At 44.7% G+C, this 26862-nt stretch overlaps 1 long non-coding RNA gene across 1 annotated transcript; it reads left to right on the top strand.

Moving 5' to 3' along the window:
• The first annotated feature begins 12496 nt into the window (after window positions 1-12496).
• Window positions 12497-24982, top strand: LOC118352802 (uncharacterized). Its single transcript, XR_004810560.2, has 4 exons — window positions 12497-12787; window positions 13687-13795; window positions 14666-14863; window positions 15373-24982. It is a non-coding gene; the product is annotated as an uncharacterized LOC118352802 (long non-coding RNA).
• The last annotated feature ends 1880 nt before the right edge of the window (window positions 24983-26862 follow it).

Genomic DNA, 26862 nt, shown 5'->3' with positions numbered 1-26862 from the left:
TCACAGCAGCCCCCATCTGGTGGGATGGAACACACAAGCACTTCAAGTCCAGCGTGCATCAGAGAATTAGAATTATGCACAGCTGTTTGTTGCGCAGAGCAGAGGGGCACCCAACCGCTGGCAGTCAGGGTAAGGAGACTTTCCCAGAGGAAGTGAGCTTGAGCTGAGTCTTGGAGAACACAAGAAAGGTCTTTTGCTGGGAACAAAAGACACACTAAGGTTCCCCCGGCTGATGGAATACCACATGTACAAGCATGGAGGAGTTGTAGGGAGACGGCAGATGAGGGAAATTGGGCAGATGTCAAGGATGGAAGTAATCCTGCCTGGACCCCAGGCTGTGTGTGGAGCCCTGACAGGAGATGAGGTCAGATATGAATAACAATTGCTAGCATTTATTGAGCACCTGCTCTTTTCCAGGCACTGTTCTAACCGCTTTATATGTTTTGACTTAATCATTAAAATAGCCCTATGAGGGGGGTATTAATATGGCTCCTACTTCACAGATTTACAGGGAGATCAAGTATCTTGCCAAAGAGCACACAACTAGAGAGTGGAGGCCAATATTCAACCCAGACAGTTTGACTCCAGAGCCTGTGCTCTTAATGGTTATGGCAGGCTGCTGCTCTGACAGCCTTAGATTTGCTTTTGACGAGTGACAGAGTAGACTCGTTCCTACCTATTGGCCCAATGTAAGGTGCAAGTTACATGAGTGTGAAGATAATTTTTTTTAATACTAGTCTCTCTTTCCTTAGACCAAAAGGAGTGAGGCTGCACATGCTGTCGTAATATCAGTAGGCCAATGCTGAGGGCTCGGACCAAGTCTGTACACGCACAGCACTTGGTATACTGTAAGCGCTCACTAAATACTTACGGAATGAACGATAAGTGGATGCACTGATTTTTTACTCACTAACCTTATGAGAAAGTGCACTCAGACTTCTTCAGGGTTACGCATGCTTATTTTCTCATTTGAGATGTAAACGAACTTAACAAAAGCAATACGTTCCACTAAACCCTTGTCACATACATTATACGTACTTGGAAATTTGAACTATTTAACCCCAAGTCAAAATTTACAGAGATTAGCTTCTTTTAAAATCATTAACCATGGGTTGTGGGGTGTGCGTGTATCCCATTAATATCATCTGTATTTGTTGTATCGAATATGTGCAGTCTTCAATTCACAGATTGTTCAGACTTCTCCCTTTCCAGTGAAATCGAAAAGAGGGGCCTGTGTGCCTACGATTTTCATAAAAGCTATGCCATTTCTTTTGAAGATGATCAAAAGTTGACTGTGTTAGGCTTTGCAGCTCCTAAGAATCGAGTAAGTAATTAGGTTAGTGAGGTCCAGGGCTGGAATTTGCCCATTGACATTAATGCATTGATCGTGTCCTTCTTCAGTGTCATAAATGGAATTGCTCTTTCCTTGGCAAGAAGAGAAGAGCCCGGTAGAAATCGAGAAGTGTGTTTTCTGTTTGGTCAGCGAGGCAGGCAGGGCCTTATGTATTCTATCCGTCAACACTGATAAGCTGTGACACCAGGAGGCTGCGAGGATCTCCAGCTGTTCCACCTACGCTGGACCCCAGAGTGCCATAGTCTCTTTCAGGAAGCCAAGGGAGCCCAGAGAAAGATGAGTGCCATGAACACAAGTTAATTAATGGAGTTTCATAAATTATTTGGGTGTCCATATATTTTGAACTTCAAGAGACCTTCCTTTTCTGGATCTCTTCCCTGTAGCTCAAGAGCACGTGCTTTGATCATCTCAGTTGGCACAACTTCTCTAGAAAAGCCTTCCCCAGAAGGAGTAAAAATTTCAAGAAAACCAATCAAAACTAGAACCAGATAGCAATAGAATTGCTTTCTAAGAAATATTTTTCTTTGATCTCTGCAGTATGTTTGTGGTTTCAGCAGTGTTCAATGTATTGTGTTCAATTGTGAGGAAACTAATGATTATAATTAACAAGATTTATGTGCTTTACAGTTTATAAATATACAGATGCCTATTACAAGACTTACATTGTTCCTTAGGCTCTCATCAGCCTTTCTGAAATGAGGAGAGATATCTTTATCCTCTCTTTATAGATGAGGAGACTGAGATTAAGGGAAGACGCCAGGCGAAGGGATTTGTCAGGGGACACCTCATGAAAAGGAAGGCAGCCAGAATTTGAACCCCGTTCAGATTCTAAAGCCTGTGCACCTCCTCTCCATTCTGTGGATAAATCCAATAGAGCAGGGAACTTGTTGCGTGTCCAGCATGGGAGAGGTAATTTCGCACACACTATTTTTCATTTGCAAACTGCAGGGTAGGGAACGAGTATTAAAGCTAAAGAAATTAAGGTGTGAAGAGGACCAACAACTTATTAGATGCATAGTAAAGGCCTGAGCCCCGTCAGGGAGAAATAATAGATCGCTCTGGGAAGAGACGTGTTGTCAGGTTACGGAAATTTCTTGAGTGTGCAAAAGCAGGCAGAGTATCTCACAAAAGGAAGCTCATTTGTAAAAGGAGAGTTTTGGAGGCTTGTTTGCTATTCTGAGGAATATTTTCTTTTCCTTTTCAGCAAATCTTTATCAGCAACCGAATCTTTGCTCTGTCACCTGCAAACAGACATTAGAACAATGAAAACCACCCTCTGCAGGATATTGATTCTGATGGAGCAAATGTTGATTAAGCAGAATGGTGGGCTTTTTTTAACTGGAGGAATTCCAGATCTTTCCTTAGGCCTGTCTCTCCAGGGAAATGAGCTCTATCCTAAAAAATCTTAAAAAAAAAAAAAAAACAACCCAAGTAAGAATGCAGATTTACGATGGGAGACGCTGGGCGGAAGGTGGCTATCTTGGCGGCCTATCTAGAAGCTCATCTTCGTGTTATTGGAGAAACACTCTCTCTCTTGACAGGATATAGTCTGGTTATCACATAATCTTCTCGGGTTTCATTCCCATTCTGCTTACAAATGCCCCAAATATAAAGAGATGCATTGCATTAAGACAGCCTTTTAAGAGGCAGTTTATCCCAGCTGTTGCAGTCCGTCTTAAACACCTACCTTTTCACCCTCGTGTGGAGTTTACACGTCGATAAGGGACGTAAAAAGAAAAAAGGGAACTTTAGAAATCTCAGCAAAGGCAAAACACCAAGGCTGCCTTTGGGAATCCGAGTCCCTGAGCCCGGGAAGCTGAGAGTTCCAGAAGGCCGGCCCCTCCTGCTCGGCTGCCTTGGGGCTTGGGGCTGACCCCAAACACCGGGGACTGTAAACCCTTCTCCAGTCACCCAAGCGGCTGGATTCTGTGCCTGCTACTTTGGCATTTTCTCATTAAGGGCCAGTGGCAAAACAAGTGAAAAATAGGGGGTTGGGGAAGGCACTGGAGAGCCAGACCCCTGGGCTCAGGGCCCCCCCAAGCGGTTTCCCTGCTGGCATCGAGCACATTCTCCAGGCCCCAAGTCACTGCAGGCGCGTGCGGACCTGCTGTGTGCTCCCCCCCTGGCCCCCGGGGATTTGCTGGCAAGTGACCTGTGAACTGTCCCCCACTCCTGTGTCTGCCAGCAGACCCAGAGGCTCCTGGAGGCGACAGAGATGAGTCTGGAAGGCTTTTCATGGAGGGATGGGGAGAGGTTGGAATGAAGTGTGAAATGGGGAAGACAGGGGGAGTGGCTCCCAGGCCCAGCCAGCGGGGGTGGGGTGAGGGGGTAAGCTCATTTTCACTGATGGGGGCTGGGGTGGGGGCGGGGAGGTCCTCTTGTGGGAGAGGAAATAAACCTGTGACCCCCCCTTCCTGGTCCCACAGGCCGGGCTGCCTGTGTTTGAAGTCAGGACTGGCGGGTTGCAGGAAGCTGGCTGCATCAGGTTCCCATTAGCTCAGGCAGCGACACGGTGGCTTCACACCACGACATGGTAACAATTAAGCCTTCTGCTACTGGTCCTTACCCTGGGGTGAGGCTCTTTTCTTCCTTACCAATGTGGCTTCAAGTCGCCCTGGTTTCCTTATGGCTCGATTTCCTGCAGATTCCCATTACTTCATGTCTAATCTTCTGAGACCGCTTATTAGACCACACAAATTGTAGCAATTGTCTCCAGCATGCAGACCCCGTCCCAGACCCCCAGTGTGCCTAGGAGAACTACAGTATCTGTAGCTCTCTGAAATGTGAGAGTTACTTCCTATGTAAATCGTCGGATTACCAAAAATCAGAGTCATAAATATTGGGAGAACATAAACTAATTATACACGTCTACCCTGAGGCATGCTAAATTACTTACTTTCTTTTTTTTTCTTAAAGAGTGGTTTAGAAGAATTATCGCCATCTTCGACGATGAGAGAGATAAGATGCAAATGAATGACTGCAATATGAAGCAAAAAAAAAAAAAGATATAAAGTTATGGTTTTTCCAAGGAAGGAAAATACTATACACAGAGAAGTTCATTGAAAATGCTATTTAAGCCGAACCTTGAAAAAATAGGTACAAGGAAGTTGATGGGATAAAGAAAAGGGCATGAGCACGGGCAAGTACTAAAATAAATAAAATAAGTAAAATAAGACATAGTTCCTGCCTTCAAGAGGCTTTCAATTGAGGTGAAATGATACAACAGACATGGGTAAGAAAAAATTTAGAGGCCAGCATAAGACACAGCATGCTCAAATCACATCAGATATAGCTAACACTTAATTGTGGTATGGAAAGGTTAAATGCTATTTCAAGTAAGGAATTTGTCAATGTTTGATGAGGTACTGGGCCAGCCTTGAGGAGGACTAGGATTTATGGCGTTAGCAGGAAAGAAAAATGAGTGGAGTGAGAGCATCAGGTCGTGTGCTGAAGACAGTTCTCAAACTGCAGAGAGCATCAGAACCACCCAGAGGACTTGTCACAATATGGGTCCCTGGGCGTCTCACCCGCATCTCTGATTTAGTAGGTCTGGTGTAAGATGTGGCAAGTGGTATTCTAGCAAATTCCCTAGTCATGATGCTGATGGTCCTGGTCCAGGAAATCACACTTCGAGAACCACTGCTGTGAATCCGTCAGCATGCCCGCAGCACTAGCATTTACTTGGGGGAAATACTGGAAAGTCAGATTGGCCAGGGAAGGCTACTGGAAAATATTAAAAATGAGTACACGTTAACTCTCTTTGTTTTCCTCGCTGAGGAGTCTCCATCTGAGTAGAACAATGAACATTCTTGGGTTTTTGTTGGGTTTTCTTTTTTTCCTATTCACCAATGGCTTCCTGGTTTAGAATAAATTATTGTGAAAGAACAAACTAATGCTTTTTTGACTCCAGAAGAAACTACTATGGTTAAAGCTGGATATCCTTTCAAGAGATGGGTTCTGTTGATCCCTTCTGCAAGCATATTTCTTAACGGCTTTGCCCCTGCCGTCTACTGTGGGATTAGTGTTATGGAGTTTTATGTAGTGGATGGCCACCATCACAGCCAACCCTCCTTAGAATCCAAGTATTAAAAACATGGACCAAAGCTACTTTGCAAAATAATATATTTTCTGATGGCTTTGATTCTCAAAGATTCACATCATTTATTGTCTCAAATATTATTTAAACAGAAGCTATAATCTTCATTCCATGATCCTTTTGCTTTTGCATGTTTAAATGAAAACTTACCACCATTGTTTCCTCGCATGTTAACAGAAAATAGTTTAATCCAGTTAATGTGAAAAAAGAACTCTACATTTAAAAATGTTTTAAAAATATCCTCATTCTGTCTGAAATGAAACAAATTCATAATCTTCTTTCTAATGCATGAGGTTATTTATGAGTTTCTCCTGGAGTTTGTAGGCTTGACTGAGGTGGGAATGGCTAGAAAGTGGAAAGTCTCTCCTACATATGTTCAGGATCGAGTTACATATGTTAAAGGATCGGGTTGTAGCATGCTGGACTCTGCAGCCAGAAATATGCAGTGTACTTTCCAAAATTCCCTTTAATCTTTTGACTTATTTAAGAGTGGTGTAGTATGCAAATGACAGTAATTAGACAACATTACAATACACACAGTTAATAGCATGATTCATATTTATGAAGTACTAATTTTATGTGAATACCAAAAATATAAGCTGATTATACTGTTCAAATTTTGAATTGAGCAAATAGACAAAAGAGCTCGGAAGGGAGTTTATTTTATAATGGTGAACCAAATTCATTATCGTTTCTCATGATTTAATACACGAAGGACAACTAAGGTATATAACTTTTAAGGTATTTCTTTATGTAACAAGAAATGACAGACTTTCATGTAATTAGAGGCTAAACGTGCTCATTTCTCCTTAAAGCTCAGAAAAGGGAATATTTTTTTTTTTTTTTTTTTTTTTTTTTTTTTTTTTTTTAGAAAAGGGAATCTTTGCAGCACAGTTGAGAGAGAGGTAAGGAGGGGTGCCGGGCTGGCTCAGTTGATAGAGCATGGGACTCTTGGACTGATCTCAGGGTTGTAAGTTCAAGCCCCACATTGGGTGTAGAGATTACTTGAAATTAAAAACAAAGAGAGAAAGAGGTAAGGAAACATGAGGTGAGTTGAAAGCTGAAGAGGGTCTCTGAGGAACATGCCTAAGAATACACGATGACTTAGTGACCAGGAAAGACCAAACTTTTGGATGTGTCAAACGTCCTGACTCCCTGACCAGGACTCTCATCATACTTTGATAAGAAGGAGCTCCTTCTTAGTGGAGTAACTTTACCTTAGACTTATTTCCTATTAGCTTTTATTCTCCTCTCCCCTATGCTTTAAGCAACTTAGTAAAAAAGTATCTTGAATGAAAATGAGTTGAACATAAGAAAGAACATTTTCTTTCTCCTCTAATATTCAAGATGGAATTTTAAAGGTTTTTTTTTTTTCGTGGTCAGATGTATTTTTCTGTGAAGAATATTTATTAAATTGAGATCATGTTTCCCTTCATCTCTGACATCTGGTGCATATTGTCATTCGTGTTTTGCTGTTAGTGCATTTGTACATTGTGGTTGTCAGCTATAGACACGGGCTTCTCCAGTCTGATGTGTGAGGTTGTCGATGCAGCATGTCGTGTGTCACTTTGAAGAAAAGGAGACGAGGTTCTAAGCAGAAACAATAGTTAATGTATTTAAACGAATGTTGTCTCTTCCCACCCTCGCCCTGGGAGAGCAGACTCCTACTTCACCCTGTCCTGCTCAGAACTGTTCCAGAATCCCTCCAGTATTCGTCCTCAAGTAGTTGGTGAGTCCTCTCACCCCGAATTTGGTCCCATTATTTTATTCTCACTTTGATTTTGACCAAGAGTACAATACTCATCTTGGTCAATGACCTCATCTGTCAGATGCTGCTTAAAAGATTGTTGATGATTTCTTAAAAATGAAACCCACCCAAGTCAAATCTACAGAGAAAGAATGTTGGTGGGGTACAGCTGAGAGAGGACAGTGCAGGGAGAAGGTAACAAGGACCGTGGGCAGCCGCAGCAGCACCCAGGGGCAGGCGTGGCCCCCCCCAGGAGACTGCCTTGACCATAGGAGTTCTCATGTCTGTGAAATCCACACACCCCCATCGCACCTTGTACCATTGGTGCCCACCACGTATTCTCAGCATGGTTCTCAGCTAAGCACGGCCACAGACCAAAATCTGGCCTGTGCTTCAGGTGCCTGTGAGTCTCACTTTTAAATATCTGTGTAAAATAACACAAGAGAAATGCCCAGTGAGTGATTATTTTTTAAAGATTTTATTTATTTATTCATGATAGTCACAGAGAGAGAAAGAGAGAGAGTCAGAGACACAGGCAGAGGGAGAAGCAGGCTCCATGCAGGGAGCCCAACATGGGATTCGATCCCGGGACTCCAGGATCATGCCCTGGGCTGAAGGCAGGCGCCAAACCGCTGTGCCACCCAGGGATACCCCCAGTGAGTGATTAACGGGGACATTGGCGTGGCTATTGCTTAGTTCTGGAAACTCTCCTGCTTTTCTGATGCCATCTTTTGCTTCCTTACTCTCCTCACTTCCCTAGCCTGGGTCCCTCACTCAATCCCATCAGCCTCTCCCCTCCTGACTCAGTTCCCTGGTCCCCTTGACTTTGCCCCCCTACGCCCCTCCTTCCCATGTGCTCCCTCCGCCCCTGCACCTGGGCTGGGAGCCCTCAGCACAGTCACACTTTCTGTGCGGGGCTGACTTCTTTGCACCCTTTTTCTGGTGCTCGGCCTCTCTGAGGTCTCCCCCCCCGCCCCCCGGCCACCTCCCCAGGCCTTGTGCTTCACAGAAAACTGAACCTCAGCCCCCCTCCCCAGACTTCATAACTCCTCTGAGGTCTCCCCCTCCCCTATCACGTCTCCAGGCCTTGTGCTTCACAGAGAACAACACCAAATATGAAAATATATACTAAAAGCAATTTTTAACAGAGGAAGGAAGGAAGGAAGGAAGGAAGGAAGGAAGGAAGGAAGGAAGGAAGGAAGGAAGGAAGGAAGGAAGGAAGGAAAGGAAAAAAGGCAGGCAGGTATGCAGGTGGGAGGGCAGACGCACCATGAACCCTTTGCCCCCCTAACTTCTAATCTCCTCCTTTGAACTCTTCCTCACTTTCACTTCGGAGGAAACCGTGTCCCCTATTTCTTTCCAAGGCTGGCCTCGCCACCCCCAAACTCCCCCCAGCCCCGCACATGCAGGTAAATCTGAGCCTTCTGCTCTCCTTCCAGAACTTTCTTTGCTAACGACCTCCTTCCTATCTATCTTCAGTATCTCCTTCCTCTCTTTCACTTGCAATTTCTAATCTTCCCTCTTCTCACAAGTAACACCAATGTCCTTCCCCTCTCTTTCCTTCTCGAGCTTCTGTGTCGCTCTGCCTTTGCATTCCACACACCTGTCTCCAAAGGGGAATCTCATTCTCCCCCTGTGCATTCTTCACGGGCTCCTCCTGCACCCGCGCTGCTCCTCCACTGAGCCTGGTGTCACTTACACGACCGGCGGAGGGGGAGGACCGCCGGGGGTGGGTCTGGCTCCACCATTCCCTGGGTGTGGGGCTGGCCCGGCTTCACCCGCCCGTGCCTCAGTGTCCTCACCGGTAGAATGGGCCACAAGGCTTTGGCCCCTTAATGAACGTCACAATACGGGAGTGCCAGCACGCTGATTTGGACAGAAACTGGTAAGGATAACACATAAGAGGGACAAAGAGAGTGACCTAAAAATAGAAGAAGGGTGATCCGTGCTGGCCCACTTCCCTGGGATGCTTTGGAGTTCCCCAGACTGAACCCCTAGTTCCGCTTTGCGGCCTAACTTTTCCTGGGGTCTTCCCCACTGTCCCCCATGCTGAGAGAAATGGGGGGGCGTCATCTGTGGTGTCCAGGAACTTAACCTGAGCACTTCTCACTCGGCCCAGTCTTGCCGTGTGTCGCATGGCACTTAGTGTGAACTTGCCCGCCCTCAAAATGCTTCCAGGCCTTGCACGCCAGCGGTGTTTCCCTCAGTGTGTTAGTGTGCCAGGGCCACTCTGACGGCCACACCCACAGACTGGGGGGTTTGGCGACAGAAAGTTATCTTCTCACGATTCTAGAGGCCGCAGGTCTGAGAGCAAGCTGAGGACCGGGCTGGTCTTTTCTGACTGAGGCCTCTCTGCTTGGCTTGCAGATGGCCACCTTCTGGCGGTCTTCATGTGGTCCTCCCTCTGGACCTATCTGTGTCCTGATCTCCTCTTGTTTTTTGTTTGTTTGTTTGTTTTAAGATTTTGTTTATTTATTTTGAGATAGGGAGAGCATGAGCAGGGGAAGGGGAGAGGGAGAGGGAGAGAATCTCAAGCAGACTCCACACTGAGTGAGCAGCCCGACGTGCGGCTCGATCTCGTGACCCTGCGATCACGACCTGAGTGGGAATCAACAGTTGGACGCTCAACTGACTGAGCCACCCAGGTGTCCCCTAATCTCCTCTTCTTATAAGGACCCCAGACACATTGAAGTAGGGCCATCCTACTGACCTCATTTTAACCTAATTACCTCCATAAAGGCCCTATCTCCAAACGCAGTCATTTTCTGAGATTCTGGGGCTTAGGACTTCAACCCTGTGAATTTTGAGGGGGCCACAATTCAGCCCACAGCACTCATGTTTGGTACCCACAATGAGCTAACATGGGGCCTGTCACATTTGTGTCTTTGGTTAAACAAAGGAAGAAACCAGGGAAGGGGACACAGGGCAGGATGCAGAGAAAAACAATCCTTACAACCTGTTTCTGATAGCATCTTGGGGAAGTGGTGGAGAAAGCAAGGAAGGTTAGTCATCACCTCTAATGTTTTCCTTTCAATAACATGTCCTCACACCCCAGGATTATGTCACTAGAGTTGGGTTTCTTTCTCCTTGCAAAATGATACCGCTGGGAAGGATGACATAATAGAACTACAAATTGGAGTAAGACAGATTCTGCTTTTGTTATTTACTGCTATGAAGCCTCCAGAGTCTGGCATGTTGTAAATACATGTTGGCTACTGTTGGTTTTATTATTATTATTATTATTATTATTATTATTATTATTATCATCATCATCATCATCATCATCAACTTTAAGCTCTATGAAGACAAGAACATTTTGTATCTTGTCCATGGCTCTACTCCCTGGCCTCACGTGGTGCTGAGCAAACCGTAGAAGCTCAATATATTATTTGTTCAATAAATGAAGATAGTTAACCTCAGAGGCTCTCTTTTCTCATCTCTGAAAAGAACTAATATTTACTGAGCACTCACTATGTGTGATGCTTGTGTACCTGTTTTATGTGGATGATTACACTTTCCTCCTCACACCAATCATTTGAGGCAAGTACTTTTTTTTTTATCCTCATTTTTCAGATGAGGAAACAGAGGCAGAGAGAGTTCAATAACTGGTCAAGGTTCCACAGCCCACAAACAGCAGAGCTCAGATTCTCTTGGACTCAAACCAGAAATGCCAATCAGTGTACTCTACCGTGTCCCTCGTGTCCAGAAAGAGGGTGGAAAATAGCTACTTGACAGGCTCGGTGGGAGGACTGACTGAAATTTGTAGGGGGAGCTCAATAAATATCACACACACCCTGGCACTTCACTCCATTTACCTTGCTGTCCAGATAGAACCTGTCTTCTAACCAACAGCTCTTCCCAGACCGTCCATTGACCCTAACACCCTGTGGCTACTGCTCCCTTTTCCACTTCCCTTCATCACAGAACTACTCTGGACTCAAGCGAGGTCTGTACCTGGTGTTCTCACCACCCATGTTGTCTTGACCCCACTCAAGTCAGGCAGGAGCCTCTCCTCTCTTCTGCAACGGCTCTTAGCAAGATGACCAAACACATCCGATGAACAAATCCAACTGTGTCACTTTCCCAGGCTCTTGGCATCATTCAGCAGAGCTAATGACGGGTCCTCAAAACACCCTTTTCTCAGAGCTTCCTGGCTTCTGTCTCAATCTTCTGGATTCTCCTTCTGGGTCCCCCCCCGCCTCCCCGGCTGGCCTACCCACCTCCATTTTGCATGTAAATGTTGATTTACCCCAGGCTGAAATTTCCTTCTTTATCTGCATTCTCTGGCCAGGAAATCACATCCAGAGCCATGACTTAAATGCCATCTGTACGTGGATGGTTCCAAATTTCTAACTCCAGCCCTGACTCCTCCCTGGAGTTTCAGATTTATGGATTCAGCTTCCCATACAACATTGCCACTTGCAGCTCTAACGGGCATCTCTAACTTAACATGCACACCGTCCTCTGTACTGCATTTCCTTCCCTTTCTCACCCAGACCTTTCACATTCTCCCCCACTTGAGTGATGCCCCTATTCATTGTTCAGTATAAAAATCTAGGAGTCACCCTTAATTCCTTATTTTCTCTCATCATACTTTGAATCCATCAAGCCCTGTGGAAGGCTTTACCTCCAAAACGTAGATCAAACTCATCTATCTTAAATCCCCTTGGAATTCAAGTAGAGCTTTGACATGACTTACAAGGCTCTGTGTGGTCTAGCTTCTGCCTGCCTCTAAGACCTCCAGTATGGCCACAACCCCCATTGTTTGGACACATTGAAATCTCGTCCTTGAACACAACAGGCTTATTTATGTCTCAGGGCCTTTGCACTTGCTATTTCTTCTGCTTGGATTTCTTTCTCCCAGATCTTCACATGACTGTCACCTTCTTATCACTCAGGTCTCAACTAAAATATCACCTTCTCAGAGAAGATTTTCATGAGGACCTTGGTTAAGATATCTTCCCAACCACAACTTCATGTCCCGCTATTAGTTAGGAAAGTGGCTTCAAATAAGAATAAACCTGGGGCAGCCTGGGGTGGCCCAGCGGTTTAGCACCACCTTCAGACCAGGGTGTGATCCTGGAGACCAGGGATCGAGTCCCACGTTGGGCTCCCTGCATGGGGCCTGCTTCTCCCTCTGCCTGTGTTTCTGCCTCTCTCTCTTTCTCTCTCTCTCTGTGTCTCTCATGAATAAATAAATAAAATCTTAAAAAAACAAAAAAAGAAAAAGAATAAACCTGGTACAGGCCTAAGCTGGTAGACCTTTGTCTCATATATTAAGATATCCAGGGTAGTTAGGTCAAGGCTGTTCAAGCCTCAGTGGTGCTATCAGGGACTCTGGTTCTTTCTCACATTTCTGCTCTGCCCCCCTTAACATCTCAACTTTCTTCCTTGTGATTTCGCTTCAAGGTCACAAGACAGCTGCTGCACCTCTGGGCATTATATCTGTGTCCCAAACAAGGAGAAGGGAGAGTTCAAAGGATCAAAGTAATTTCTTATGTGACTCTGCATTTTATTGGACCCGAAGGCCTCCTCAGAGGGTTCAACCTGGAGTCTTGGACTTGGGTCCCACAGTCCCTAGCACCTAGCAGTAAGTGATGGTGGAGACACAAGCATTTTATCTTCCCACCATGTATACTAGAGAATGCAAGGCAGAGGGGGGTATAAATGATTGGGGTCAGCTAATCCCAGTCACCTTTTATGCCATATTGTCCTGTGTACCTTTTTCATAGAACTTATGATCTGAAATCACCTTGTTTTATTTATCTGTTTTCTTACCGTGTCCTCTGATTTCGAGTAAGCTGCATGAGACGGGTGACCTTGTATCTTTTCTTTAGGACTATGACTAGAAGCGACTCTAGCACACAGTAGGAAGGCAGTAGCTAGCGGTGGATTCTTGAATAAGCCATCCAAAAACAGCTAAGATTTGCCTCTGTTACAAATGCATTTCTATTATGCACAAAACACTCACAACGCACTAGATCATTAAAGCTTAATTGTTAAGTGTCCTATGCAGATTGACTTGCATGCTGTTGGGACACCAAAAGCTGAGTGAACTGTCCTGATCTGAGGAGTAACAGTGGGTCTGTTCATAGCAGCTGCATTGATGGGATTGATGGTATCGTCTGTTAGGTCCACACTCCCTCTCAAAGCTGCCTTTGCGATGATAGCTCCATTGGCAGACTCTCCACGGGCTAGAGAGAAGCTCAGTGTCCTCCCGCAGCACTCAGCCACTGGCCATATCATGTGGATTTGTGACCTGCTTCACTAAACTTACTGGCCGCACACAAGCTCTGGGATATTAAATAAAATATGAATGGCATACACACAGGCTTGGTCAGGCTCATGGGAAGTTTCTATGGCAGCCCAAGTTTCTATTTGAAAGAAGAGATTCAGTGGTGGCTCTCAAGCTCAGGGTTGAACATGGTCACTGGAGTCTAGATGTGCCTGGCAGTGCCTGATGGGCTAACCAAGCGGTCCTTTCTGCAGGGGGCACTGAATAGTGATGGAATCCCTCGCCCTTACAAGTTCAGCCCAATACCAAAGTCTCGAAGCTCTGCAGAAAGAAGAGAAACTGAATACTGCCCCTTGCCTTCAGGTGAGCTCTTCATGGACTCGTGTCTGAATCTAGGGGAAATAAGGGGCTGTAAGTACATATTGATGTGTTTTGTTTTGTTTTGTTTTTTAACAAATCTTCCAAATCTATGGCACAAAGCTACATTGCTTTGGTGTATATGTAATGGAGAGGAAGAGGTGTTTCTTCCTCTTCTTCATGGCTCACAGCTATGGCCCTTGCATGGAGGGCGTAGAGAACACAGAACTCCCTCAGCTTGTGGAGGTCTCTAATGTGGTGGCCACACCTACAGGAACTTATTCCTGAGCACACTACAGACATTTTCGAGAATGCTCAGAAACAAGCAGGAGAGACCTGGTGGGGATAGAGATATTGCAATGGTGGGTAGGAGTGAGGGGGTCTGTTTCATTATTTGTGAGAGGAACTCTTATTTTATTTTATTTTATTTTATTTTATTTTATTTTATTTTATTTTATTATTTTATTTTATTTTATTTTAATTTAATTTAATTTAATTTAATTTAATTTAATTTATTTTGTTTCAGGAATTTATTTTAAACATTAGTCCCAGTCCCCACTTTAGTCCAACAAAGCCCAGGGAAAATGAGCCACATACATTTTTTTTGAGCAAACATTTACTGCCAGGTAGTGTACTAGACATTGAAGAGCACGGGAACAAAATAGATAAAGCCCCTACTTTCACAGAGCTTATTTCTTTGTAGAGGAAGAGATGGAGAATAAATGAACCTCAATAATGGAATTGATGGAAGGGCTAAAAGTTGGATATAAAAAGAAAAATCAATTTAGAATATTGAACCGGACTCACAAGAGAAGTTTAGGGAAAATTACTTTTAGGGGGAAGATCCTAAGACTCCATCCCCATTTCCATCTCCAGTAGGTCATACCCAGCGTCACCATGAGCCACAACAGTCCTCCTGAGGCCAACACTTTTTGCTCCTTTCCCATGCACCAAAAAAGTCCCATTGTCTTCATCACACAAGTGACAGCCTGGCCTGGGGATTTATGAGCATGATGTCTCTGTGGCTGGGCTGTGAGCACCTGCACCCTGGGTTCCGGAGAGCCTCGTGCAAGGGTGAGCCCATGGCGGGGGGTTGAAAATATCTGTTGACCGTGTGACAGAGCGAATGAATGAAGTGGAGTCACGTTGCAACAGGTGAGCTTTAGGTCAGACATAAGTGTTTCCTGTCAGGCTCATGAAATGCTCAAACAGCTGTAAGGGGGAGCTTGTGGTTTGCACCATGGCAGGCTTCAGCTCAGGGAGGATTAACCCATTGGCTGCAGCAAAGTTACTGGGAGTGGATCTGTTTCAGCCACTGCACATGCTAGAGAGCCATCAGGTCAGTCCGGCTATGGCCACCGAGGGCCTTTGCAAATGGTTCTGGAAGCCTAAAAACAGTGGGTGCCACAATGCACGGAACTCTCATGAATATCAGGCCAAGTCCTAAAAACATTCTACTATTTGGTACCGTGACCAGAGAAAGGAAAAAAAATTGTGTGTGTGTGTGTGTGTGTGTGTGTGTAGTAAGTTTGTTAAGTTCTGCAAAATGTTTGGAATCTTGTGAATGACACTCATTTTCCTAGGCTGATCTCATCTTAAACAGCAAAATATGTCTTGGAATCACCTCTTCAGAGCAGGTAAAAATCCTGACCAGGTAGGCAGAGACTGTTTGACAGTCCTGGGGAATATGAATGCAAGAGAACGAGAAGTGAAGCACACTGTTTGTTCAGCAAAACTGAAAAAACATTTGGAAATAGCAAAGTGGAAAAAAGGAAGGACTCAGTCGTAAAGAGATATGGATCCAGAGAACAGACTGGTGGTTTCCAGAGATGAGAGGTTAGGGGAGAGTGGGCAAAAGGGGTTGAAGAGTTAGAAATTTCCAGTTATAAAACAAGTCCTGGGGATATGATGCACAGCATGGGGTCTACAGTTCATAATACTCTACTGTATACTGGAAAATTGCTAAGAGAGTAAATCTTGAAAGTTCTCATCATAAACAAAAAAAAAAATTGTAACTGTGTGTGCTGATGGATGTCAGCTATACTTATTGTGGGGATCATTTTGCAGTGCATGTAAACACTGAATCACTATGTTGTACACCTGACACACGATGTTTTATGCTAGTTATATCTTCATTCAAAAATAGTAATGAGAGCACACCTTGCCCATCGTCTGTTTACTTTAACCAGGCTTCTCAGTAGAAATGCCCTCTACATTATGACCCAGCCCACAATAATGACGAATCACCTACCTACCTACCTACTGAGACAAGAGTTTCATAAAACAATACTTTCCTTACCATGTGCAATGCACTCTGGTGTCTTCCAATATATTCTTTTTCTTTTTAAAAAATGCTGGTTAGGGGCACCTGGGTGGCTCAGTGGGCTAAGCATCTGCCTTTGGCTCAGGTCATGATCTCAAGGTCCTGGGATCCAGCCCAGAGTTGGGCTCTCTGCTCAGCAGGGAGTCTGCTTCTCCCTCTCCCTTTGGGCTTGCATGCAAATAAAATAAAATAAAAAATAAATAAAATAAAAAAAAGATTTAAAAATGCCTATGAAGTTCTGTGGCTTTGGGCCATGGCCCCAGGTAGCTTTGGACTGAGTGAATTATATGGTGAACTGGGGTGGAAACTGCATCTGGCAGTGTGGGGGCCCAGAGCCCGCCAGAGCCTAGCGTCTTGCACGGCGCGTTGATGTCCTGTCTCTGTGCTGCTCCAGGCAGGTGTAACCTGTTAACTCTCTTCCAAAACCACGCTGGGTGAGGGATCAGGAGATGGGGTGAGCGGTCACCTCCTGCAAGTCTCTCAGCCTTAATGAGCCTCTGGCATCCCCCCCCTATGAAATGGGAAATTCGGCGAAGCTCATTGATTCAGACTCTGTGACAGAATGGAATTTGTTCTAATTTGTTAGGGGTTATTACAATTGCTTCTCTGAGAAATGTGAATTTAATCAAGTGATGTTTTTTGAGTCTTTCCCAGAAAATGTCAGTATCTTTCCATTGTCCATTAAAATGCTGATGGAAGTCACCCCACTCCCAACTGCTGCTCTTAGCTCCCTTTGGTCAGATAGATAATCTGAATCAAAAATAATTTAATTGGAGTGCCATTTTCTTGGTTATTTAGAGAGGCAACACTTGGCCCCAGGCTAGCAGGAAGGAGCCCCTTGCATCTCCTTGCCCGGAAGGGCAGCCTGGAGTCCTGCTAAATGGAAAAATATTCTATTGTCAGTGTGTTATCGGAGAGTGTTGTGCGGAGAAAAATGAATGATTTTACTGTTCGATGTTAGTGTTCTTAAATAAGAGGTGCCCTTTAAGATTCACAAATGAGGACATGGGGGTTCTAGATCCCTCACTTGTCAGGAAGCTTCACCTTGAGGGGACAGTTCCTCTCACTATGGCTCTGGGACCGGGACAGGCATGAGGTCCTTTTAGTCACTGATATAGGTCTAGAGCCTACAAGGGGCTGGCACATTGTAGATGCTTAAAAAGTAGTTATGGGACAAATGACAAGGGACATGCTGGAGGCGACCCTTTCCTGGGAGGCCTCTGCCTTGAAGTTTTTTCTGTCTATGACAAGAGCCAGCAAGTCCACTGTCCTCTTACACTGTGAGTCTCCTCAGAGATGGCATCAGCTTCTCAGGCCCCAGCTGGGTGCATGCGCTGCTGTGCTGTGTAGCAGGTTGGGGGGCGGGTTCTGCTGGATGGGTGGCCAGAGACGGGGTGATCATGTGCTCTGCCCCTTCCGTTCAGGCCCCGGTGTGGATTCTGGCGTAGAATCCCCTGGAGACTCCCAACTAGAAGAGGCACAGAAAACAGGAGAAAGACTCAGCCCCTTGATGGTGCAGCATTCAGCAAAGGCACCCGTTGGGAAGGAAAGCGGGGTGCATGGCACCTCGGTCGTGGCACCGATGAGGTCTTGGAGAAATCCCAGAGAGATTCTGCTCTCAGTTGTTCAGTTATTTAGCTGGTTTTCCTTCTGGTCGGCTCTAAGTACCCAGGGCACCCAGTCACCTATTGCCTTAAAGATAGAGTAACTGCTGGGATTTCTTTTATAGCATTTCCGTACCTCATGGTTTTTTCTTTTTGTTTCTTCCTCCAAAATGCTGGCTATGCTTTGAGAAATTTAGACTTTCTTTAAAACCTTAACATGTTTAGTTGTTTATGTTGGTGGAGACATGATGTTTGCAACATATCTAGGAGACTGGCTGAGATTTCTGTGCACTTGTATCTATAAGATCAGAGACGGCTGCTTGAAGGAAAAGCTCCTGGGGGGGCAGGGCCATGCTTTCCACCTGTGAGATACACGAGGGTTAGCAAGTGCACTCAACAAAGCAGGTGTGGGCAGTAGGATAGACTGAGTGATCTTGCTAAGGGGACAGGGTCCTTATGATGCACGGGAGGCTCATTTACTGCTAGAAATGATGTAATTACAAGGAATCTAAAATGAAACAGTTGTGTGTTTTTAGGGCAAAACAACCATATTGTCTCAACGGGAGAACACAACAAATGAGTTTTCCTGTTTTCTGTGGATTTAGAAAATCCGTAACAAGGCATAAGGTCCAGAAGAGTTTTAACAGAGTATGAGCTCTAAAGAGGATTTCAGTGCCAAACTGTCAATTGTGAAGATAAAAGAGAGTTTTCCCACGGCTATTGTTTGGCATTTTTTTCACCTATTTTTCATCTCGCCATCCCTAAGAGCTTCATGAGTAGCTTTGAACATTTAACGAACGAGGAAACTGGAATAGGAAAAGTTGAGAATTCCAGATTATCACCTGACATTTTTGGAGACTTCAAAATGTTTCCTCTTGTGCGATCTCATTTAATCATCATCATACTCCTAGAAGACGGCGCTCTTATTAACTAGGAGTAGTTTCGTTGAGGTAGCAAAATTGTCAATTGTCAATATTGTCCTGCCCCTGTTCCTAGATCTATATATGCCGTAGCCAAGTGAGGGCTAATTCAAAGCCTTCGTTAGCACACGCCTTTTGCCCCTGAATACCAGGGCGTCCCCCAGGGAGCCAGGCTGGACCGCCTGGAGGGCTCCTTGTGACCAGGCCGAAGCTGCAATGTGACAAGTAGGCCAAGGCTCTTTCTCAGTGCTTGCCAGCAAGCCGCATTTAATTCTCAGCCCTCTGTTTTCCTGCTCTGCTCCAAGGAGAAGATGGTCCAAGAAAATGGGAGATAAGTAAAGGAGAGGAAAACGAGACTCCTTGTAAGCCTAGAGCAGGCCTGGCTCTTCTCACCTCATCAGAGCAGAACAGCTCCCAGCAGCCTCAGTAGCCTGGACCTGTCCTGAGTCTCTGGCCATGAGGGCTTTGAAATGTAAAGATCAGCACCCTTTAGAGAGTGAGATCTTACTATTCAACACTCAGCCCAGGGATGGGTCCTTGATTCCCCCATATCTGCCCTCCTCCTCCTTTGGGAAGAGGCGGGAAGAGCTAAAGGAAGAGAGCCTCCTTGTGGGATAATAATCACTCCTGTACTGCGGCGGCCAGATTGAGACCCAGAAGGTTAAGTCGCTTGTCCTACGTCTGCAGCTGGAAAGAGCTAGAACCAGGTGAGAACTGCATCCATTCAAGCCTTCTGTTTGATGTGCATATTGCCGCATGCCTCACTTCCTGCTGGGACTCACACGTCCAGCGGGCCCTACACAACCGGTGGGCCGCTGCCACTCAAGAGCTGCGAAATGCAACCGAGAGAACCGTGAGCATAGCTCCTTCTATGCAGAGGAATTAAAAGCATTGAAATATTGGGGCGCCTGGTGGCTCAGTGGTTGAGCATCTGCTTTCAGCTTGGGTCGTGATCCTGGCACATCGGGCTCCACGCAGGGAGCCTGCTTCTCCCTCTGCCTGTGTCTCCACCTCTCTCTGTGTGTGTCTCTCGTGAGTAAGTAAATAAATCTTAAAAAAAAAAAAGTACTGAAATATGAAGAAAGATTTAAAGGAGCTAAATACATGGAACTGGGCTACTTGATGATTACTGGGGATGTGATTTCAGGCTGCACATTTTTGAAGGATGGAAACATCTGACAGGATGAGCTATGTAGCAGGGGATATGATGAAGGAATGAATAGTACAAAGTCAAAACCAGAAGTTGGATAATGGAATAATATCTAATAACTCTCTCTTCTTTCGCTTCTTTTCATAGGGAGGAAAGGGATAGACTTTGGGGAACTGATGAGCTTAAAAGTGATTTTTCTTTTCTTTTCCTGTCTTTATTTAAGATGTTATTTATTTATTCATGACAGACTCAGAGAGAGAGCCAGAGACATAGGCAGAGGGAGAAGCAGTCTCTATGCCGGAGCCTGTGCGGGACTAGGTCCCAGGACCCTGGGATCACAACCTGAGCCGAAGGCAGATGCTCAACTACTGAGCCACTCAGGGGCCCCAAAAGTTATTTTTCCAACACAAGCATCCATTGCTGTAGAATGAAATAGAACAAATGATGATTTCAACCCCAGATGAATTTCCTAGCGCATTTTAAATAAACTTTGCATCAATGCCTCTTCTTCCATATCATCTCCCCCTATGTCCACTGTCAGAGCTTTAGTTCTTGCTCCATTAAGTCTCACTGGGCCTCCAGCCATCTCTCTTCCTCGAGATTCTCTAACCACTTTACCCTCCACATGGCCACGGCATGACCTTTCTAAACCACTTCCCAGAATAATACTTTAAAACCACATGACCTAATGAAAAGACTTTATGAGTTAGCCCTCTTTCTATTGCAAATAATAAAAAACCTGACTCAAGCTGCTTAAATAAAAAATTTACTCTTTAGGTTCATGTAATGGGAAGGTCCAGAGATGGGAGGACCAGCTATGGGATGGTTTAATCCCGAGGCTCAGTGATGTAATTCAGGACCCGGTATCTTGCGTCTCCCTGCTGTGCCTCCTGTGGTGGGGCCAGCTGCCTTCTGTACTGGTGTGGGCTGGCCTCGGGCTTGCAAGAAGAAGTCAACAGCTTGTAGGAATGCGAACTTCCCTGCCTACTTTCAAAGGGAGAGAGTGCTGTCCTTGGATGCTGGGCAAGAATCCTGAGATTCCCTTGATCGGGTAGGCTTAGGTCACGGGCCCAACCTGGAACTCATCTTTGTGGCCAGGGGAATGGGAAGTGTAGGTTGGCTTAAATAAGTGAGGGACTACCCTGCACATGGGTATTAGGTAAAGCTCACCTGAAATACTTGGGTTGAATAGCATTGGAAGGTTCCAGAACAAATGAGAGACTGAAAAGAAAGGACGGAAAGCTGGGTGTGCCACTAGCTCTCTCCTCCACAATTGAGCTACTCACCATCTATCCCGTTTCAATCCTCACCATAGCTACCTCCTTTTCACCTCCTATACTCAGCCACGTGGGACTATTTGTTGTTCTTGGAATATACCCTGCAATCTCCACCTCTAAGTCTTTATTCATGCTGTCCTTTAATCCAGAATATACACACACACCCCACCAGGATGTTGAAGACCTACTCATCCCTGAAGATTTGGCTCAAAACCCATTTTTCCATGGGTGCTCTTTCGGAGTCCCAGCTAAATAAATATTTTCCTTCCCTATTCTCCAACTTTTCTTCTTCACGTTACCAGCTATGTGATTCTGGGCAACTTTCCTGACCTGTCTGAGCTTCGGTTTCTTCCTACGTAAAGTGTGGATAACATGAGAGCCTATGTCAAGAGTTGTGCCGATTATTTTTTTTTATATTTTATTTATTCTAAGAGACAATCAGAGGGGGGAGGGTAGAGACATAGGCAGAGGGAGAAACAACTCTCTGTAGGGAGCCTGATGCAGGACTTGGTCCCAGGACCCCAGGATCACGACCTGAGCCAGGAGACACTCAACCACTGAGCCACCCAGGTGCCGCAAGAGTTGTGGAGAGTACATAAGTGAAGACATGTCAGCTCTTAGAACATTGCCTGAGTCTTACTGGACTCATCAGCGTGGGTTATTATTTTTATTTTTGCATTTTATATACCAGTGAGCCTTGTGGTAGCCTGACTTTGGGTTTATCTCTTCAATCAATTGTGAGCTGCTAGAGCGTAGGCTGAAACGTATTCACCATTTTATCTTTATTTGATTCATTTAAATATTTTTGAGCACACCGTGTGTCAAATAGTGAGGAACACAAAGCAGGACATGCTCCCTATCTACCCTTTTAAGACCTAGCATGTGCCCAGCACAGAGAAGGCACTCCACAAGTGCTTGTAGAGTTGAACAGAAGTTAGGACTGACAGAAATAACTACATTTCCTGGCTTCATGGCCCTGGTGTCTATGGGTGAACATCCAAGTGAGGCCTGACCATACACTGTTCCTAGTCCAAAGGCTGGCAAGAACCATAACTTGGATTAGCTGAGGTTGTGTCATTTGGGGTTACTACAGCAGACAAACTGTGGACGGGAGATAGCACGGATAAGAATATGAGTGAAGTGATGGGACCAGAGGCAGGTGGTCTTGACACCCACTCAGTGCAAGGCCCACAAGATTAGAGATGCTCAGAATGGAGGGTTACTTCCTTCTATGTCTTTTGGGATGGGCCGAGGCATGGTAGCCTTCAAAGTTCGCTCTATGACCAGATGGGGAAAAATCTCCCTGTGCCTGCCATAGCCTCAACCTTCGCTTTGTCTTCAGGCCTATTCAGATTTTACCAAAATTCAGGATTTTGGTAAAAGGAGGCTTCGCAGTAGTTCAGATGAGACGTCAGTGGTGGCCTGAACAGAATCATTATTAGAAATGGGGGTGGGAAAAAAAAAAGAAATGGGGATGGGAGGGTAGTGGGTTTTGAAATATTGAGGAAGGAGAACAGACTGGACTTGATGGTTTGAATGTGCAAAATAGATCAGTGGGGATGATTTCCATCACAAATAATTGACACCCTTCCTCATGCTGGCAAAAACAAAGGAAACGTGTTCTCTCAACAGAAGACTTAAGATGAGGACCCACTGTAGGGTGAATTCAGCAGCCCAACATTCCTTGCCTTTCCACTCTGCCATCCATAGCATTGGCATCCTACCACATCAACTGGTGGCCATGCCCAGTGATGGGTTTTTGTTCATATGGAATGAGAGGGGAAAGTTGGCTTCTCTTTCTGAGAAGTCTGAAACAAGCCTCTTCTGTTTCTTTGGTCTAGATTAACTTAGACCTGCCCACTCACAACCCAAACAATCACTAGCACGGGGATGAGATGATCACCCCAGTGGACTTATAATCATAGGTGTGGGGGGTGAGGTCAGGTGGAATGGATGTTGGGGGGGCGCCAAAAATGATGAGGTCCAGTAGCCGAGGCCACCAGGTAATGGTAGTGCCATTTACTGATTAAGAGATCTGAGAGGAAGAACTGGTTTGGAGAGAAGATGATGAACTTATTTTTAGACTTGCATCCTCTGTGTGTTCCACGCAAAACAAACTCATGAATTGAAAGGACAAGAAGCCAATGGGTCCCATGAAATGCAGGCATGGGGATTGAAGGCAGGGGCAAAGCAGAAACCAAAGGAAAATTTAGTCCATTGCTTTCCTTTATCTTCATGTCATGGAAGAGTCTAAAGGATGCTTAGGTCACTGGAGAATTTCCGAGGACACGTTGTTAGCCAAAAAAATACGGGCTCACGGAGCTTCTACACTCTTAGGAGCCTTCCTTTACTGCCAGCCCAGACTCCATCCTAGCTCTGATAGAAGGGTCTTCCCACACTAGCCAAACCATGTATGAACATTTTTTTTTTTTTTTGCTTCCAAAGGGGTGTTTGCTTAATTGCTCCTCACTAAATCCTCTCACTGTCATGCACAAAGCTCAAATGAGACGGCGCACGGCTAAAGTGTTTGTGACATTTATTGTCACCTGGTAATTTTAGGCTTGCTGATTAGTCTTTAATGGGCTTTTTCACTTCCCAAGTGCTGCTTCTGCAAGTATTATGCTACCATGAGGAGGTAGGAATGTCCTGCAGATGGTTGCTCCAAATGCCAGATCTAGCCTATGGTATGTTTGGAATTCACAATTAATTAGTAAAGCATAACTCGAGCGAGATCTTGAGAAGTAGCATAGTGTAGTGGTTAGGAATGTAGACCGTCTGGGTTCAAGTCCCACCTGTACCACTGCAGGCTGTGTGACCCAGTCAATCTTACTGTGTGCTTCAGTTTCCTCATCTTCAAACTGGGGATGATTATGATGATACTTAACAGAATCTACCCCTCAGGCTTTTTAGTAAGTCAATTATATGTGAAATGCTTAGAAAAGCACTTGGTGTATAGGAAATGCTCTTTACTTGCTTGGTTATTGATTTTTTTTTTAAAGTATTCTTTAAAATGTTTAATTTTATACTTTTCTTCCTTTTATGAACATGTTCTCAACCAAATCGTACACTCAGGATTTGATTGAATGTTTCTTTGTGGCATAGTCTTGAGTAACTTGATATGGAATCAAAAGCCCATCCCAGCTGACCTTAGGGCAGCTCAATGCCAAAGCTGTGGTCTCAGGGGCTCTTCATGACTTGGCTCCATCTCGGCCACAGGTGGTCTATTACCTTGTTTAACCGATTACAGCCAATTAAAGGGAAGGGCTTAATTTGCCTTTCTAGCACTTACAATCAGCTAAAATGTTCGACATCACTTCCTGATGCTAAGATCTCCTGCTTCCTCTTTCCCACACAAGAGCAGCAAAAAGAAAAGGGTATTCAAATGGAGGAGTTTTCAAAGTCTAAGTTTTTACCGGATGATCATTTCTCCTTCCTTTTGGCTTTTGACACATTTATAAATCAGTTATGTAATAATCTCTTGCAGCTTTGCCAATCTATTGCAGCTAAATGCAAATCACCTCTTTTAAGGTTGAAGGAATCAGAAAATTTTGCAGAAAAAAAATAGGGAGATAGAAGATATATAGGTTACTTTCCCATTATAAAAGAGTATATGCTTAATATGGAAATTTGGAAAATATATAAAAGTAGGTGGGGAAAAAATCACCAATGGCCCCAACCAGAAACAGCGACTATAAATATTTTAGTATATTTTCTTCCAAGCTTTTATTCTGTGTATAGATTGTGTCTGACATAGTTGTGATCAAAACACAAATACAATGCTGTGTACCAAATTTTGTTTCATTCAACCCTTATAAGTATTTCCCATGTGGCTGTATATTCTTTGTAAAAAATTTATAACAGTTGTATGGCATTTCACTATGTCTGTTTTTCTATTATTAAATACTTCATTTAAAAATTACGTCTAATATTTTCATATTTTCTTCCAGTATTTTTGGTTTCTTATTTATGACTGATTTCAGACAGTAGAATATGTAGATCATAGGGCATAAGCATTTCTAAGGCTCTTGATTTATATTGTCTATTCTAGAATGTCTGTTTCAACTTGACCTTCCCACCAAGAATGGGCAAGGGTGCACTAGCAGAAGATAACAGGGTTTTAGCCTAGTGCCGTCCAAAGGAAGCTGATAGGGTTGCCATCTCCTTTCCTCTTGAGTCCCTTTTAAAAAACTATTGTGATTAAAAAATACAATGAAGTTTATCACCTTCGTCATTTTTTAAGTGTACGGTCCAGTTGTGGGGAGTATGTTCATTATCATCATGAAAAGGATGTCGAGCACTTTTTCATCTTGCAAATCAGAAACTCTATACCCACTAAAAGACAACTCCCCCTTTCTTCTCTCCCACCTCCCACCAGCCTCCAGCAACTGTCATCTACTTTCTGTTTCTATGAATTTGATACTTTACATGCCACCTGTAAGTGGGATCATACGGTCCTCCAAAGTCCCTTTTGGAATAGCACATCTAGAAACTACTTGCCGAGAAACTGTGAGTGAGTGTGACCTCTGTGAGTGAGAGGCCAACCATGCTGCCTTCCTGTCCCTTACTGCTACGTCGTCCACCCCGGCCCCAAACTATCCCCTTTGAGCTCCGTAGTCATCATAGAACCATCTGCCCCTCAGATGTCACTACTTGGATACCCCCACAGTCACTTCTCACATAACATGGCCAGAACCAAACTCAACACCTCATTCCATTTTAAGCCTCTTCTTTGTCCTCCTGGTTGCCTGTCCCTGGGGAATCCCACCATCGTTCAGCCAGTCGGATAAGACAGAAACTGAAGAGTTGTCTCAACTCCTCCTAGGTGCTTATGGCAAAGTAACACTGGTCTCCTTCCAGCTCTTCTAAATATCTCTTGAACTCGACCATCTCCTCCATCCTGTTCCTCATTTCAGTATCTTATTGTGTCAGTCCCTAACCTCTTCTCCCTGCTTCTAGCCTGACTCCCTTTAATCCACAGTCCAAACTACTGCCCAAGTTATATTCCTAAAGAACAAATCTGATTATCCTATTCCCTTGCTTAAAATTTCCATGGTATTTAGGATAAGGTTCGAAGTCCTCAACCAGACTTTTCATGACCCTCACCCCTCCAGCGTATCCATGCCTACCCCTCCAGCCTTGTGCACACCTGTTTGCAGAGCACCTCATTCTCTGTCAAGACCCCTGGGTCTTTTGCACGTGTTGTTACCTCTTTTGGGAATGCCTTTTTCTGCCTTCTTCTCTTGGCCATGTGTTATTCACCATTTAAGTGTCAGATGAGTCATCCCTTCTCCAGGAAGTCTTCCCAAATTCCCCAGCCTGGATCTGGTGCCCCTCCTCTGGCCCTCACAGTCCCTAATACAGACCTCCACTTCTGAGTCATCCTTAATTACTGGTTTACATACTTATCTGTCTCCTCAACTAGATTTGTAAGCTGCTTAAAGACAGGTTCTGGATGTTTCATCTCTCCATCTCCAGCCCTAGCCCAATGCCTGGCACATATGAGATGCAAAAAAAAAAAAAAAAAAAAAAAAAAAACCCTTGCTGAATGCATGTTGAATGAAGTCACCCTTGATCTTATTCCTCCACCACGCTGCCGCTTTCCAAGGAAAGGGCTGAACCTTCTCCCTGTTGCTACAGTCTATAAGGTCACACAGGGAGTCCTCATAAAAGGGCAGCTTTCCTCTCATTCACAGGGAAGAAGAATGGATAATATTGTATTTTCAAAGTGGAGACTTCCATGTGAGAATCAAAGCATTACTATATCTTGTAACCCAGTGAAGAGCCAAGAAACATAGAAAG

Source organism: Canis lupus, chromosome 29 (assembly GCF_003254725.2).
Source record: "Canis lupus dingo isolate Sandy chromosome 29, ASM325472v2, whole genome shotgun sequence".
NCBI classification, from domain to species: domain Eukaryota; kingdom Metazoa; phylum Chordata; class Mammalia; order Carnivora; family Canidae; genus Canis; species Canis lupus.
Note: the sequence above shows the minus strand (reverse complement) of the source record. Positions and strands in the feature narration are given on the sequence as shown.